General features: G+C 36.9%; 1 pseudogene; it reads left to right on the top strand.

Moving 5' to 3' along the window:
* Positions 1-2,337: 2,337 nt before the first annotated feature.
* Positions 2,338-2,453, top strand: LOC120612019 (uncharacterized; annotated as a pseudogene).
* The last annotated feature ends 13,635 nt before the right edge of the window (positions 2,454-16,088 follow it).

Genomic DNA, 16,088 nt, shown 5'->3' with positions numbered 1-16,088 from the left:
GTGATTTGTAGATGGCTGCCACCCACGCTGGGCTCAGATGTGCCTCAAGAGGCCAAGCCTCAATACAAGGCCAGCTGCCACTAGTACTGGGCTTGAAGCTGCTCAGCAGGAGTTGCGGGGCACATCAAGGCCGGATGCTCCTTGTTTAGGTTTTGAGAACCTTTGATAGATTTTATGAAAGTTCTCAGCATGAGCCAAGACAGGCCATTTGAATGGAAAAGCCACTGGAAGCAGCTTGGGTGAACCTACAAGTTGAGAGGGGCAGGATCTCAGGGAATCACCAGGACTGGATGACCTGTGTGAGCTACTTTGATGGAGACTCAGATATGATACCTGCTAGAGTCTGCAAGCGGGGTGAGGGAGGGCTCAACCAAAGAACAATGCTCTGTGCCAGTACTTCTGCCCAGGAGAAAGCTGCCATTCTAGCCCTTGTTCTGAACCCAGACAACTCGGTTCCTCTCCATATGTCCTTGGCACCTTTTAGGCTGCTGCTTTAGTGCTAGATCTCAAAGCAAGTGAGTCTATCACCAAGTAAGCCCATGCATGAGCCCCTTAAAAGGAACGTCTGTGACTCCCTCAGCCCTCCATCTCGCTCATCCATAATCTCTACACCGATTTTCACAGTCAGAAGTTGTGGGGACTTCTCTTCCCAGCACTGAAACCCTGGAGGGAGAAGCCTGGTGTGGGGCCAGGTCCCCTTGCTCTTCCAGGGGGACTTCTGCAGCTGAGATATTTCTCCTTATTCTGCCACACACAGGTGTGAGACCAACCTGTTTTGCATCTCCACCCCTTCTACCAGTCTTGAGGCAGCCTATTCTGTGTGTTCCTAGTGTAGGACTTCTGTTCAGCTAGACTTCAGGCAATTCCCAATGATGACTATTCTGTATTTAGTTGTAATTTTGATGTGGATGTGAGAGGAGGCAAGGACGGCATTTATACACTCCACCATCTTGATCGGAACTTACTTTCCTTTTTCTATTTGGCTTGATACTTTCCTTTTTCTATTTGGCTTGAAAATTGATGTCTATCCTTCTAAGCCTATAAGGTATGAAGGCCAGACAGCCCAAATAGAAGTAACTGGCCATTAGAGCTAACTGAGCTCTGGTGCCATAAGTAGATATTGGTAGTTTTGTTGAAAGCAGTAGTGGATTTTAATTGACTTGGCTTGGATAGGAAATAGCTGCATAACTAAGTTGCTGAATCTGGGTTTTTTTCCTATAATATAAAAATGTGAATGGCCATTTTAATGTTTTCTTAGAGCGACTTCTCTTGGAAAATGTCTTTGAATATGCCACAGAGCAGTGTCAACTAATATAAAATGTCCTAGAAATCTTTCAATTTATGAATTTAAAGGCACACCTGAGGATTACAAGATTTTTTTTCGTCTACTCCTAATAGTTTAATGTTTGATTTAGCAGAGAGGAAGCAAGATGGATAATCCTGATGAACTTCTAATCTTTTTCCTGTCTTACTGACTTCAGATATTTAGGTAAAGCATTTGCAGGATTTGTATTTCTTTGTGGTGATATTTTATAGTTAAATTCAAAAGATGAAGAGGAAGAATTGTTCTTAGATGGGTATACATACGTTATCATTTGCAAATGGGATTATTTTTTTAATATTAAGCTCTTTATAGCTCAACTGTTTTTCATTTTAATGAACTACCTATAAAGGTGCAAGGGCTTCTTGACACTGTGTTTTCTCTCTGTTGACACCACTGACCTGATAACTGAAGAATATGGATCAGCAGAATGTAGGTTCAAGTTAAGGATCCACTTAATTTCCCTTTCTAACCTTAAGTTTTGTTTGTTTGTTAAATGTATAAATGGGAATGATAATAGGGGTACTTTTCTTATAGGGTTATTGTGAAGATTTTCTTGTAATGATATAAGGTGACAGACATATAATTAGCACTTAATTGTATATTCATCTTAATATAAACATAACTTTTATTTCTATCTATAGAATCATTTGAATAAAAACAACTTTTAAGATTCATGTAATGTTTATATATTTCAATAATGAACGATTCTTATTTGTAGACATTATCAACTGTATGGCTCTAATGATGCTAAAGTATTCTTTTCTTTTTGATTTTAAGAAATTAGAGTATTTTGCATTGTTTTCTCTATTTTTTAAATATATGCATGTCTGTCTCTCTTCATCTCTCTCTCTCTCTCTCCCTCCCTCTCTCCCTCCATCTCTCTCTGTATGAGCTTATTTATTTAGTGCATAAAATTCAGAGGAAGACATGGTGCCATAGTGTAGCGGTTAGCATGTTTGCTTTACACACAGAAGGTCCTGGGTTCGCATCCCAGTGGAGCCACACGGTCCATGGTCTATGGCCATGCCACCCTGAACAAGCCCGATGTCTGATCTCAGAACCTAAGCAGGGTTGGGCCTGGTTAGTACTTGGATGGGAGACCACCTAGGAAGACCAGGTGCTGTAGGCATAAATAAAAAAAAATTCATAGGAAATATCCCTACAGTATATAGAGATATTTATATTTAGGCATATTTACATGTTTAAAGGCTGTAGTAGTCCCATTGTAGTTACTCACCAGCAGCTTCAGCATGAACTCAAAGACTGTAGAAAGAGTTACTCTTTTTTGTGATTCTAAGATACATCTCCAGAGCATTTCTGGGATAATGGACTTAAAATAAAAATTTAGAATGCTAGGTTTTAAGTGTGAATTTTTCTTCAGCACTACTGTTCTCTCCTCACAACCTCCTGTTTCACTGAGTTCCAGAGAATACACAGTTTGGTATGCTCAGTTTGGACTCCAGTGATTGACAAGGAAGGATAATGTAAGTTTGAAAATATCCATTATACCAATATGCCTCCATTCTCCTTTATTGCAGCTGCAGTTATAGGCACTGAAACCATACCATACTTTTCTCACCTCTATTCTTATAATACTCTTTTTTTCCATACTTAGATGGCAAATAAATTAATACCTTGGGTTTATGAAGTTGGTTTAGCAAGTAAACTAGACCCAGTAAAATCTGTGGGTGCATCACCTATTTGCATGATGGCATCCAACAGCTTCTGTAACTATCAACCACAGAAAAGATGCAGGTAATATGAAGGTGCAATTCAGAAAGAAGAAAATAGAAATGACCAAGTAAATCAACAATAAAAAATCTTTCTGCCTGTTGATTTGGTAATCATTAGAATATGTGTATAACAAACAATGTCAACATAGTCCAAGGAAATGGGCATCTCTCACACTCTGCTGTGGGGTATAAATTCACATAACTTTTTGGAGAGCAATTTGGCAACAGGTATCAAAACCTTAGAAGAAGTTCTGGGCGTAAACCTTCTACTTGAAATTTGGTCTATGAAAATAATCTGCAGGAAGATGTAGCTATAAGGATGTTCACCATAGTTCTGTTTAAAGTAGAAAAGAAACCCCTCAAATAAATGATATGTCTAATAATAGGAAAGTGCAACAATGTAATTTATTAATGTAAAGACTTTAAATTTGTTACAGACAAATGGAAAAAATTTATGAAATGTGTAGAAAAAAAGTAGTACAGGTTACACAACAGGTTTATAATATTTACATTATAATCTGGAAAGATTTATATTGAATTATTAATAGTAGCTGTTTTTTAATGGGAATTTGAGTGATGCTATTTTTTTCTGATTTATCTATATATTTTTTTCAGATTTCTACAATAAACATGCATTTTTTTTTTTGCAAGATGGGAATAGAATGTTTTTAAATTTTAAATGAAAGAGACCAGTAAGAATACTTTATTTTTCCATTCAGAGATTCCTTGTTCCCTGGGGTTAGATTCAGGCTGTGAAATATCAGATAATAAACACAATAGATAAATTTAATTGTCGGAGTTGCAGATTTGTTTTTCATTTAAGTGGTTTATTTTTCTAGAGCAATATGGATGAATTTCTGAGTAAAAATCAACTTTTTGAAAATCTATATTTCCCTTTTGTTGAACAAAACCAATAATACTGATGTTACTATAAAGGAAAATAAAAACTGTAGAGGAATAAACTTGATCAAGCTTGCTGGATAAACATTTATGAATAAACTATTTTCAAAGGGCTATGACCAACATTGCCTCAAAACCTAAATGTTTCTCATCCTTCTGGGCATTCTGTTTTGAATAATAATAATAATAATAATAGAAAACCAGAAAGACTTAAGAAATTTTATTCGCCATCTTACTTAAGCACCATGTCACTTATGGCTTTCTGTTGACTCATGTCAATTCCTGGTTTCTAGCCCAAAGTTGCTTCTTGAGATTATGGAGACCCAAACAATGTCCTCAGAAAGTGTTACCTAAAAGCCTACTTTCTAAATAAAATGTTTAGGTTAGTTGCCTGAAATCAGGATAGTATTTTTTATAATCTAGACATAGTAATGTGGTTAATGAGAGAATCTGAACAATTAACTTAAGTTTATTCATATTTGTGGATCAATTTAGGTTTAGAGTGGGTTATGTTATAATTCTTTTCTAAAGAAATTGAGTTTCTGGTTTCCCTCCCAGGTCAGTGTTGTGTCATTGTAAGATGAATAGAAAAGTATGTTCTGAGCAATTAACCATTTGTTGGAAGAACTTGAACAAAAAGGAAAAGAACTTCACTTGAATCTCATTCTTTTTAAGAAAGACTGGAAGTATCTAAGGGTCCAAGTAGAGAAAGCTCTGCTTATCAATTTTGTAATCTGGAGACCACATGGTATCTCAATCTGCTGTTTTCTTCTCCTGACACTCTTAACTTAGTACATATTGTGACCATACTAACAAGGATAGGTCATTTAAATAATTTGTGTTTGGGAAAAGATAAGGAGGACATCTTCTCTGGTCTCCTTTTCTCTGGAAATAAAATTTTGTCTAATATTTGTATTAAGGACATTGGGGATTCACTTTATGAATTTTTTTTACTTTCTTTAACAGCTCAAAGTATGTGATAGTCTTGTAAAGTTTAGTCTTACAAAACTACATGACATTAAACTAAAGTTCGTTTTTTTTTTTTAATTGAAATGGTTGGTGGCATCTTTAATATAAAAAACAGTGTATATGTGTGTGGGGGTCTGCCTTCTAGAGTTCATGTATTGCCTGAGTACCATATGTCCTGTTCCTAAATAGAAAGAATTTTTAACTCAAGGTAATAAACATATAAATTTCAAGCTTAAACTAGAAATGCTATCTATGACTATTCCATCATTTCTGGTGGTTGCTTCTACAAAATACAAAGCACATTTATCCTAACCACAATTAAAATCACTTTATTTTAAATACTATTTTAGTATTTTTGGAGCAGTGAATCTGTTTAAAACTTCTTTAAGATACTTGTGGAGACAGCAATGAAAATCCTCAACATTATATATATTGTTTTTTTCTCTCCTTCTTCACAAGGATCATCTTTAGGTTAATGTCACAGAAAATTGGGATGATTTATTGTTTGTGAGATAGTGAAATAGTTAAAGGAGATACCAGATATTAGTTCAAACCATGTGGACTTTGGAGGATGGAAGAAACTAGAAGAAAGTTTTATATGATTCTCTTTAGAGAATCTCCTAGAACACAGGCCTCAAAACTGTCCAGGTGGCTCTTAGTTTTAAGGAGACCAGTAAAAGAGCAGTTCTCTACTGTAGCCCACTTATTTTGTGATTCACTAAAATTAACAGCCCCTCTAGGAGTTTGTCTATGGATCAGAATTTCAACATGGGCTAAAACCCAGTTCTTTGTCCTCACTCTCAGAGACTACTGTGTGACTCATTCTGAAAGTCCAGGTGTGGAAGGGAAAGGCACATGGAAGAAAAATCTAGATTCAGAATTTATGTTTGTCTGATGCCACATGTTCCCAAATGATTTCTGGGCTGTTTCAAAAGTGGTCTGCACAGATATTAATCTATGTGACCATGTCTGAAACATTTCATCACTGGGGAACAGCTGAAAGTAGTTGGTGGTTATTTGTGTGGTCCACATTAGGTGCTGTAGTATGGTCAAAAGAGGAACATTTGTGGGAGGCTCATAGGACCACGAGGAAAATGCCTGTACTTCCTCTTAATTATTTTTGAACTTGTTTGCATGACTGTGATTGTTAAACTCCAGGTTAGTTTATTCTCAAAAAGTAAAGACTGAGGTGGATGGGGGGTGGGAGATAGGTCAGTTCAGGCAGGGTGTGAGGACAGATGCAGTTTTCATGGGACCATCCTGTATCATCTGTTTACCAGGAGTACTTTTATTACCTAAAGCATCATACATCTGCACACTTTTTTCCAGACTGTGTTTTTCTAACAGTATAATGTTATGCAAAAGATCACCTAAAACAAAGGAGAAATATTGTTTTCTGCGTAGGAGATCACTGTTGTTTAATTTTATAAAGATCCAAGTATCTCTCTACAGGAGAAAACCTCTTATTTTATATAATTATGATAGTAGGTAATCCAAATATTTGATTTTTGAAGACAATCATAAAAATGATACCTATATATCTTTAACATTTTAATTAAATTAAAATATACAACCATGCACTCATTTGCCAGTCTTTTGATGTAGGGCCAAGCCTTTATTTGAGTGTGTGATGGTTGGTGTTCTGCTTTGCCTTTTTTGCAAAAAACAAACTCATAATATATTATCATCTACAATTTTTGGTTTGGATTTCTCTAAAGCAGAGCAAGAATTGAAATTTGGGTGCAGAATCATTTCATATTTTGTATGATCTATACCCCAGCCCAGCTTTAGTTTTTTCAGGCACACCTAATTCAACTCACCTTTATTTAGTTTTTTTCAAAACATTCGATTGAGTGTTTATAGAGGCAATGCTCTTTACCCACTCAAATTTCATCAGCATGAGCAATACTTAAATTTAGTAATGACTACAATTGGCATGAACTATTTGGAAATAAACATGACCACTATTTGTGAAGTATATAAACCTATTGGTGGGTATAGAGGGCCTGGGACATTAGAGAGTGGCCTGCTAAATCTAAGTATTCTGAATTTATGGACAACAGTCAGTATATTTAGAGAAAATAGAAAGAATTAGTTAACCTGGCAAATTCCTTAAGCAAGTAGCAGTTAAGTTGGTATATCACACATGATGGGTTAGATAATTCTGCAGTAAGAAATACTTCCTAAATCTTCATGGTTTGCAATAATAAATTTTAGGTTTTTCTTATCTTATATGTTTGTCATGGACCTGTGATGGACAGCTATCATCTGGAGCATGACTAGTAGCTGGTGCACAACTCATTGTGAATCAAGTACTTGCTTTTCAAGTTTCTACCTGGGAGTGACACATGATAACTTCCACTCACATTTCATTGGTCTGAATAAGTTCATGACCACATCTAACTTTATCAGGGCAAAGAAACACAATCCCACCCCATACTTAGAAGAAAAACGGAAATATTTGGTGAATAGCTCTAATGACAAGCAAGGAAGTTTTTATTTTAATTTTAAACAATAATAGCTCATTTTTTCAAAATGCTTACAATCACTACATATTCTAATTTCTTCATAGTATGACCTCAATGAACCCATTAAATCACCATAGGAGGTTGATATTATTATGCATATTGTACAGACAAGGAAATGAAACATACAGATGATAGAGACTTGCCAGGGATGCACGACAGTTATCAGTATTTGAGCTCAGGTGGCTTAATACAAGCCTCCACATTCTGGACCCCTAGTACAGCTGCGTCTCAAGGGGAGGGGATTTACAAGTGGAGAGTATTTGAGGTGGTCATGGAGTACAGTATTGAATCTAGCTTTGTCACATACAGTCCTAGTACTTTCTCTATAAAATAGGACCAGCATTATTTTTACTCTACTATATACCCCACACATGGTTTTAAGAGCCAGTGTCTTCTATCTTCAACTAGTCCTAGACCTGCACTGTCCAATACTATAACCATGATCCACATTACAACAGAGCACTGTAAATGTGGATGGTCTGAATTAAGATGCATTGTAACTATAAAATACACACAGAATTTTAAAGACTTAGTATGAAAAAAATATATCTTACTAATAATTTTTCATATTGTTTATATAAATAATGATAGTTTGAATATATTAGGTTAAATAAAATGTATTATTAATCATAATTTCTCCTGTTTTAGAAAACTTCTTGAGTGTGTATAAACAATTTTAAAATTACATATGTTGCTCACATTACATTTCTATGAAACAGTGATACCCTAGATTCTCAATAGATGAAAGGTGGTTTAAATTGACAAATGTCAGTAATTAATATTTTCTACATAGAGTTTAGAAAATTAAAATATGTATTTAACAAGTAAGAACTTTAATTAATAAAAGTACTCACGTGAAAATGGAAATTAAATAGCATTATCCTTAAAAGCCCAGAGTATAGATGGGGCTGCAATGCTGTCTTAGTGAATCATGTGCCAGAAATTGGAAATAACTGGCTAATCTGTAAAGAAGATGCTGGTCCTATGATTTAACACTTAAAATACAAAGCACTACTCTCTAAACATATTTCACACTGAAGTTTTGAAGACCTTGTTGAGTTTGTATGCACAGACATCCATCCTTTGCCTAAAAGGTCTCCATGGGTGACAACCAGCCTGGTAACTTCTTGGTGTTCTTCAATGAATCCTGAACCTCTAACTGCTCAGCAAATACTGGGTTCAACTTTACCTTCTCTATTTCTTTACAAGATTGAGAACTAGTTGGCAAACCAAACTGAGACTAGAGAATATATTTTTTTTGTAAAGCTTCTGTCTTGCCTTGCCCATTCTCACCGCCACTCGAGATATGCCACTCTTACATGGTATTACTGTTTCCCTGCCACCTGGCAGCCCAGTGAAGGGCAAAGTAGCATGGGGCAGCAGGGCTATCCCACTGACTTGCTGTCGAGTTTTAGGGAACCCACACAGCCTCTCTAGTTTTCAGGTGCCTTCATCAGCCTGGCTCTACTGCCCCTTCTTCTGGTCTCTGAAATGGCTGCATCAGAATCACCTGGGAAGTTTCAGGGCTCCGCCTCCAGACAATCAGAAATTAAGTTTGAGTCAGGCCTAGGGAATATGTATCTTTCAAGTATCTCCAGGAGACTCTGAATGCTTCCTATACACTTCTTTAAGGTTTTTTTTTTTTTGACTGAATTAGTTATTTTTGAACTTTTTGGACTAAATTAGTGGTTTTCAAACTTTTTGTTTTGGTTTATAACCCATAGCATGAAATATATTTTACATCGAGATCTAGTGCACAGATGGATAACTGAAAAAAGTGTCACAAACAATATTTACCTTTTACTATGGCTCTTTGATATTTCTATTTTTCTATCTTATTTAAAAATTGTTTGTTGTGACCTATAAATTGATCCCACAACTTATAGTTTGCAACTTACCAATTGAAAAAGTCTGGAAAATACGACCTTTTTGCAGTTCTTAGGGATTAAATCAAACTCAGAAATCAGATGCTATAAAAACTCTGAACTCAGAGCTAATTATATTAAACCACTTTTTGAGGTTTCCATTCTGCTTTGGAATTCCATATCTTGAGAATCATCCTTTCAACTGTCAAAGGAGTCAATAAGTCTATCCCAATTTTCTCCATCATGCAAATAACATCTCCTAGATCATAATGTACAGAATGTCCATATCAACTTATTTTGAGTTGTTGACAAAGGGTAAAAATTATGAAGAATTCAGTTGAAACTCTGAGTAAAGTACATTGAATCTGGGGAGGCATAAAAATGCTCTACTCACAATAACCTCTTCTTCTCTGGAATTCTTCTTCTTTCATTCATTTCTTTAGAATCCATCTTCTTTATCTCCAGGCCCTTGATTCAACCTGGCCATCTCTTCTCTTAGGTAAATGCATCTGAAAAAACTCTTCAGATATATCAGTGCTGGACCCACCAGGTGGTCAGAGAGTTTACTGCAGCAATTGAGTACTCCAGGTGCTCACTCTGCCCTTGCCGTTCTTCACAGGAGCTAACACAGGGCTCCTTTGGGACCCCAGCATGGGAGGGAAGGACCCCATCCTTTATCATGGTGGCATGTTGCCTTACAAAGATGTTTAGGGTCTCCTTGGGCCATCAATCTACACGATGAGAGCAAGATTATTTTTTCAGAATGAGACTTGCCTTTGAGAAGCTGATTGGCAGCTCTAGTTCTTGTCTTTGAGTTTTGTATTTTGAGCTGAATGTTAAATAACCAGCTGCTTCTTCAACCCTGCTCACACTGTCCATCTTTTGGATAAATCTGTTAGTTCTTCAGACCACACAAGTAAAACGGGTACTTGCAAATAACTCTTCTGCCCTCTGACTTCATTTTAACAGCCCTCCAAGGAAATAAGGTCGCAAGTTCACTGATGGCAGGAAGTGCCCACTGCTGGCCTGAGCGATCCCACACGTTTACTGTACCATTCCTAATTCATAAAGAAACCGCCATACCTTTAGAGCCCAACGACTTTTCCATGTGTTTGGTATTTTTAGTTCTAAGCTCTGTCTTCAGTACTTCTCCAACATGTGTTGGAGAAAGACCCAGTGGTCTCATATTAAGGTAATTATTTTCACTGCTGTTCTAAAACACCACAGCAGTGTACCAAGAAACTTCCAATCCAGTAACCTGCACAGTTGGTTAAACAAAAATTGATCCCTAGTCAATCAAATGAATCTAATAAGTTATAGATAAATACATGATTTCATCACCTACAGTATGATCATCCAAAGGGAAATATGTGACCTCATTGGAGGTGTTGATTCCCTTCATAATAAATGAATCAGCTAAGCAACCAATGATCTCACAATGCATGCTGCTATAACAAATTTAAATAATGAGACAATGCAGGAGGGAAATGCTACCCATCATGAGCAGGACTACCTGAAATAGTCCTTAACAGACTTAAACATAAATTAGCCTTTATAAATCTTATTGCTTGTTGTTGCTTTACTGACATATATGTCCTGCCAAAATATTACATTCTTGAAAGAGTTGTTTAAGTATATTAAATGGTTTCTATTCTTGGAAATATGGAAGTCTTTATTTATTTTGTTAAGAGACTTTTGAATATCCTTAGGTTATGTGTCAAACAGATGTCTAGGGTAAATACTTTTGACCCATTTAAACATTTCTTAGCTTGAATGTAAGTCCAGTTTCTGCAGTTTGTGTATGGTTCGACTCACTGGGCAGCACCTGACAAAACTGTGAGTCTGGTAATGCTAAGTTTGATAGCTCTGTGCTGTGACTTTTAATGGCAGGACTGAGGAAACTAAGATAAATTAAAAGCTAATTGGGTATGTTAACAGTTTTAGCAGTCTGCACATATGGATCCCATGAGGACTCATTCCAAGATGTTACAGTTTAGCTCTTGTTGCAGGGCTAGCAGTAGAATGTGACCTGCACAGTGGTCTTTCCTATCCATTTCTCAAGGTTGTGTTTCCTTTTTGTTTTGAATGTTACATTCACTGAGTGTAAACATCATATTCACCCTTCCACCCGCAACTAGTTGAGTACATGATAAGGGTGCTTAGAATGTAAATGTACCAACATGACAGTCACATAATGTTCATCAGAGAAAGGAAATTTCTCAGGGTGGTTGCTCTGTGCTAGCCATGTTCTTCAGGCATGAATTTCAAGGATTCTCAGTTGCCTTTAAAGTCCTCCATTGCTTCTGTTATCTGAGTGGTGAAAACCTGCAGACTGTCTGTTTTGAACCTTAAGATAACTGTCAGGGGGTGGAAAAAACTTCCTGTGTGCCTTACAATGAAAACAAAATTAATAAATAATTCTTAGTTCTTCAATCAACTCTAGCCCTCATGGTTTTTCTCCGTCTGTATAACTCGCTGGGCACTGACTTGGAGGCAGCTGGAGGAAGTAAATTCCGGAACACAGCTTTTTTCAGGGTCTTCAAAACAGATACCTTCAATCTTTGAGTAGAGCTCAGTAGCAACATGTGACAACGCATCCAGAAAGAACTTGAGAAAGGACTCGAAGAGATGCCCTTTGTTCTTGCAATGAGAGAGGACCTGGGAAGATACTTATTGGTGAAGTTGGTGATGTTTTCTAAATGTAGATTTTCCATGGCTTATAGATAATCTTGTTTCTGGTAAATCCTCCTTAAGGCTAGTTGGTGTAGAGTTTTACTACTTTTTCTGTCTGTTAGTTAAAGACTCCTCAAATATATTCTTTTTTGACTTACCCCAAACATGTGAAAACTATAGGAATGAAATTATTTCTTAACCAGTTTAAATCCACTTAGGGCTCTGTGCATGCCACTGCAATACTAATATGCACTTACACAGATTTTAATAGCTCTTTTATAAAGTACCAGTTAAGGACAGATTTGTGCAATTGAGTTGTGAATAATGTTACTATGGCTACTTTCCACTACCAAGTTCTTTGGAAAAATTAAAATTCTTTAGTTGGGTAGCTAAGTGTGCAATTCTCCAAAAGAGTTCTATCTTTGATTTGTAGAATCTATAAATCATTGATAAGCTTATACATTTGACTCTAGAGTTGAGGAAATATATTAAGCTAACTAAAATAGCTGATTTTATTTAAAATCTAAATATTTTGTATAAATTTATTGTATATCATTGCATCAAATTATTAATTTGAATATGCCTGAAAATGTCCTCATCTATATAAATATGGCGTGCAAGCAGAAGAATATGTGTAATTTACACATTATTATCTATTTTTGGCTCAAGTAGATGTATCTATAGTTCAGAAATTACCACTGAATATTGAGGTAAGATACACATACCATAGTTATTAGCTTCCATTTCACCAAAGGCTTTCTGAAATGTGAACCCTTCTATCAACATCCTCTGAGAAATCATGTATGGGAGTCCCATAGATCTTCCTTCTGTAGGTTTTATCACTGCATGTTAATAAGAGGAGATTTCTGTCCCAATGTACATCTCAGATCTTACAAGTTTGGATAAATATTCATATTGAGAAAAGTAGCTGAGACTAGCAGTCTCAACTATCTTATGTTTTCTTTACAAAAGAAAGGGAAACTGTTTTCCCTTTAAAAATGGGCCAACTGTAACTCTCTCCCTTTCCATTAAGACTCAGGAATAATGCTGAGACCAGCTAATACACTTACATAGGACCACTACATTGAGGAAATAATGAGGGAAATAAACACAGAAAGTTGAAACCAGACAAACCTGTCTTAAAAGATGTGACTTGTTCTCAGGCCTATTCCCTTTTAATGGGATTCTGGGAAAAGAGAAGGGTCTCATGGAGCCCTCTTTTAAAAAATCTTCTTCTTACCCCTCCCTACTTTTGCTGGATCCTTCCCCTTTCTAAAGAGAAGCCCCAAAGGATGTCTATTAGAGTTATCTATCAGAGAACAGTTCCTGCACAGCTATGGCTATGTTCATGTGGCCAGCTTATGAGAAAGTTCATTTAAGGGGTAGATTCATCTCTCCAGTTTTAAAATATGGAATGCCATGGTCTGAATAGGGCTGAGTTAGAATAAGGCCTAAACTAGATTTGAAGTGGAGAATCCTAAAATCAAAGAATGTCATAGCCAAACTAATGTTAGAGATTTAATGGAGAGTGCATACATTTCCTCTTGTGTCTGCGTGTGTGTGTGTGTGTGTGTGTGTGTGTGCGTGTGGGTGTGCGTGTTGCGTGTGTGCGTGTGTTGGATTGAAGAGGATTAGAATCTCATGTGGACTTCTTAAGTCATATTTCCCCCCAAATTCTTACTTATCTGCCTCTCTGCCTCATCACTTGGTTGAGAATTACTGCTAAAATGAGGCAGTTTCTAATGGGACTGTATTATTTTTATAAGATATGTGTTCTGAAGAATACAAAAGGTTGGGAACCAGAGCATTTAATCACCTTGAGGAAAGGCTAGAACCCAGAGAAATTAAATGACTCTTCAAAAGTCACACAACAAATCCAGGCCAAACCTGGTTTCGCAGCTCTTATCCCACTCCATCACATGGCTAGTATCAAAATATATCACCTTTTCTCCTTTGGGTCTCAGCCCACAGGCATGTCCATTGATAGATATAAATTTTCACATCAAAGTGTTAACTTTTATATTCCTTGATATGAAAGTAAACATATATTTTTTCCTAAATGCTTTCTCCTCTATGGTTTCAGTAAGCTCTGTGTGGGTGACGGGGTTTGATAAAATTCTCCTCCAGCTGCTCAGATCAGAAAAGTCGAGAAATTTCGACCTTTTGGTCACTGGGCAGTTTTGCTGTTTACTTTGGCTTTGGACATACTTGGGTATAGATCTTCTCTTCGCTTTACACTTGTCTGTGATGGGGTAGGGTTGTTTGGAGGCACTCAGGGTTCTGTGGGGACTTATGTAGTATAACAGCTTTTTGGAGGCTAGGAAGACCACTCAATGTTTTCTAGAGAGGACAATAAAACAAAAGTTTCATGGGAAATTTTAAGATTGAAAGTTCTGTATATTTAAGCCTTAGAAAACTATGTACAAAATAGTGCCCATTGATTTCTTTTTGTCATTGGAAACAAATGTAACAATTCATTGGCTGGGCTTTGCTGACTTCATGTATTACCAGCTTCTTCTTTCTTTCCTTTTGGATTTAAGAGCACATGTCCAGCTGCTCTTGAGCCTAGGTTGGCCTATGATAGATCAGTGGGTGATCTGTTTCCCTCTTCTCTGCATCACAGCACTGGGCCTCCTACTCACCTCCCCACCACCTCTCTTGCCTTCTCCAATCCACTCTTTCCCTGTAGCTAGAAGCATCTTTCTGAAATAAAAATACGATCAATTTTTCTCTTGCTTCAACTCACCATTAGATCCCCATTGATTTTGGGATAAGGCCTAAATTCTTTGTCATGTCTCACAGGACCTGTGGAATCCAGCTGCTGTCCTCATCTCTGGCCTCGTTTAGCACTATTCTCTTCTTACTCTTTATGAGCCAGCCCTTCTCAACAACATTCTGTTCCTTGGACTTGCTACCTTCTCGTTGGAACCTTTCTTATATCATTCTTTTGCCATTGTGCCTGGCCATGGCAGAATGCTTTGCTTGCTCAATTTTTTATTCCTTCCATCATCAACACACTTGCAATGGGCAGAATGAGATTTTGGTCTTGATCAGATGACTTGCTTCAGCCAAGTGTGAGTAGAAGTGATGATGTCTAAACCTTCAGAGGCCTTGCAGGTTTCCACTTGTACTCTTGTGCTTCTGAATAACCATGAGTAGATTTCTCCTAGATGCCTGCTGTGCCTTCAGCCTGGGACCCAGAATAAGCCATGTAGAGCTGCCCTGAGACCCAACCTCAGCAAGGCGGAAAGGCCAGCTGGATCCATAGCTTAAAGCAATGCTGCCCAAGAGAACCCAACCAGCTGACCCTCCAGCCAATGTGAAGGCACATGAGCAACAATAAATAACTTATCTTAAACCACTGAGTTTTGAGGTAGCTCATTACACGGTCAAAGCCAGTGGATATGTTGGCCGATGCTGACTTAGGCTTTAGTTCATAGCCAGACCGTCTCATTTCTTCTAGGAAGTCTTCCTAGATCTATCCCTACTCCAAATCCAAGTCTGGGATGGTTGTCACTTGCCTATATACCCCTAGAAAACTTGTTCTGTTCTGTTGTGTCCTCCCTCTAGACCCGATGAATGCACAGATCTCACCTATCTTATCCATCACTACATAGAGTTTCTTCATTCACTTAGCAAATCTCTCTTGAGTATTTAAAAGTTCCAGACACTTTCCTAGTGATAGAAAAAGCCCCTGCTCTAATGGAGCTTACATTCTACTGGGAGAGATAGGAGAGAATACACACATATGCAAAAGCAATACACACATACATATACACACATATACATATACACATCCACATACATACACATATAGTAGTTAATAGGAAAATAAAGTAATAAAAAATAAAATAAAATAAAGAGAAAGGAAGTTCTGGAGAAAAGATATTTTGGACAGGACAGGAAGGAAGGCTGACTATGTGAGTATTGATACAGGTATGTTGCTAGATTTGCTCACTGTGAATATGTGTGATTTTTTTTCTCATTACAACTGTTTTCTCCCTAAAGTAAGAAAACACAGTCAATAACACCTTGCTTGATGAGTAATTTACTGACTGAGTTAGTAAATAGACTTCAAGTTTAATGTGAAGTATAT

This window comes from Pteropus medius, unplaced genomic scaffold (assembly GCF_902729225.1).
Source record: "Pteropus medius unplaced genomic scaffold, Ma_sr-lr_union100, whole genome shotgun sequence".
NCBI classification, from domain to species: Eukaryota; Metazoa; Chordata; class Mammalia; order Chiroptera; family Pteropodidae; genus Pteropus; species Pteropus medius.
Note: the sequence above shows the minus strand (reverse complement) of the source record. Positions and strands in the feature narration are given on the sequence as shown.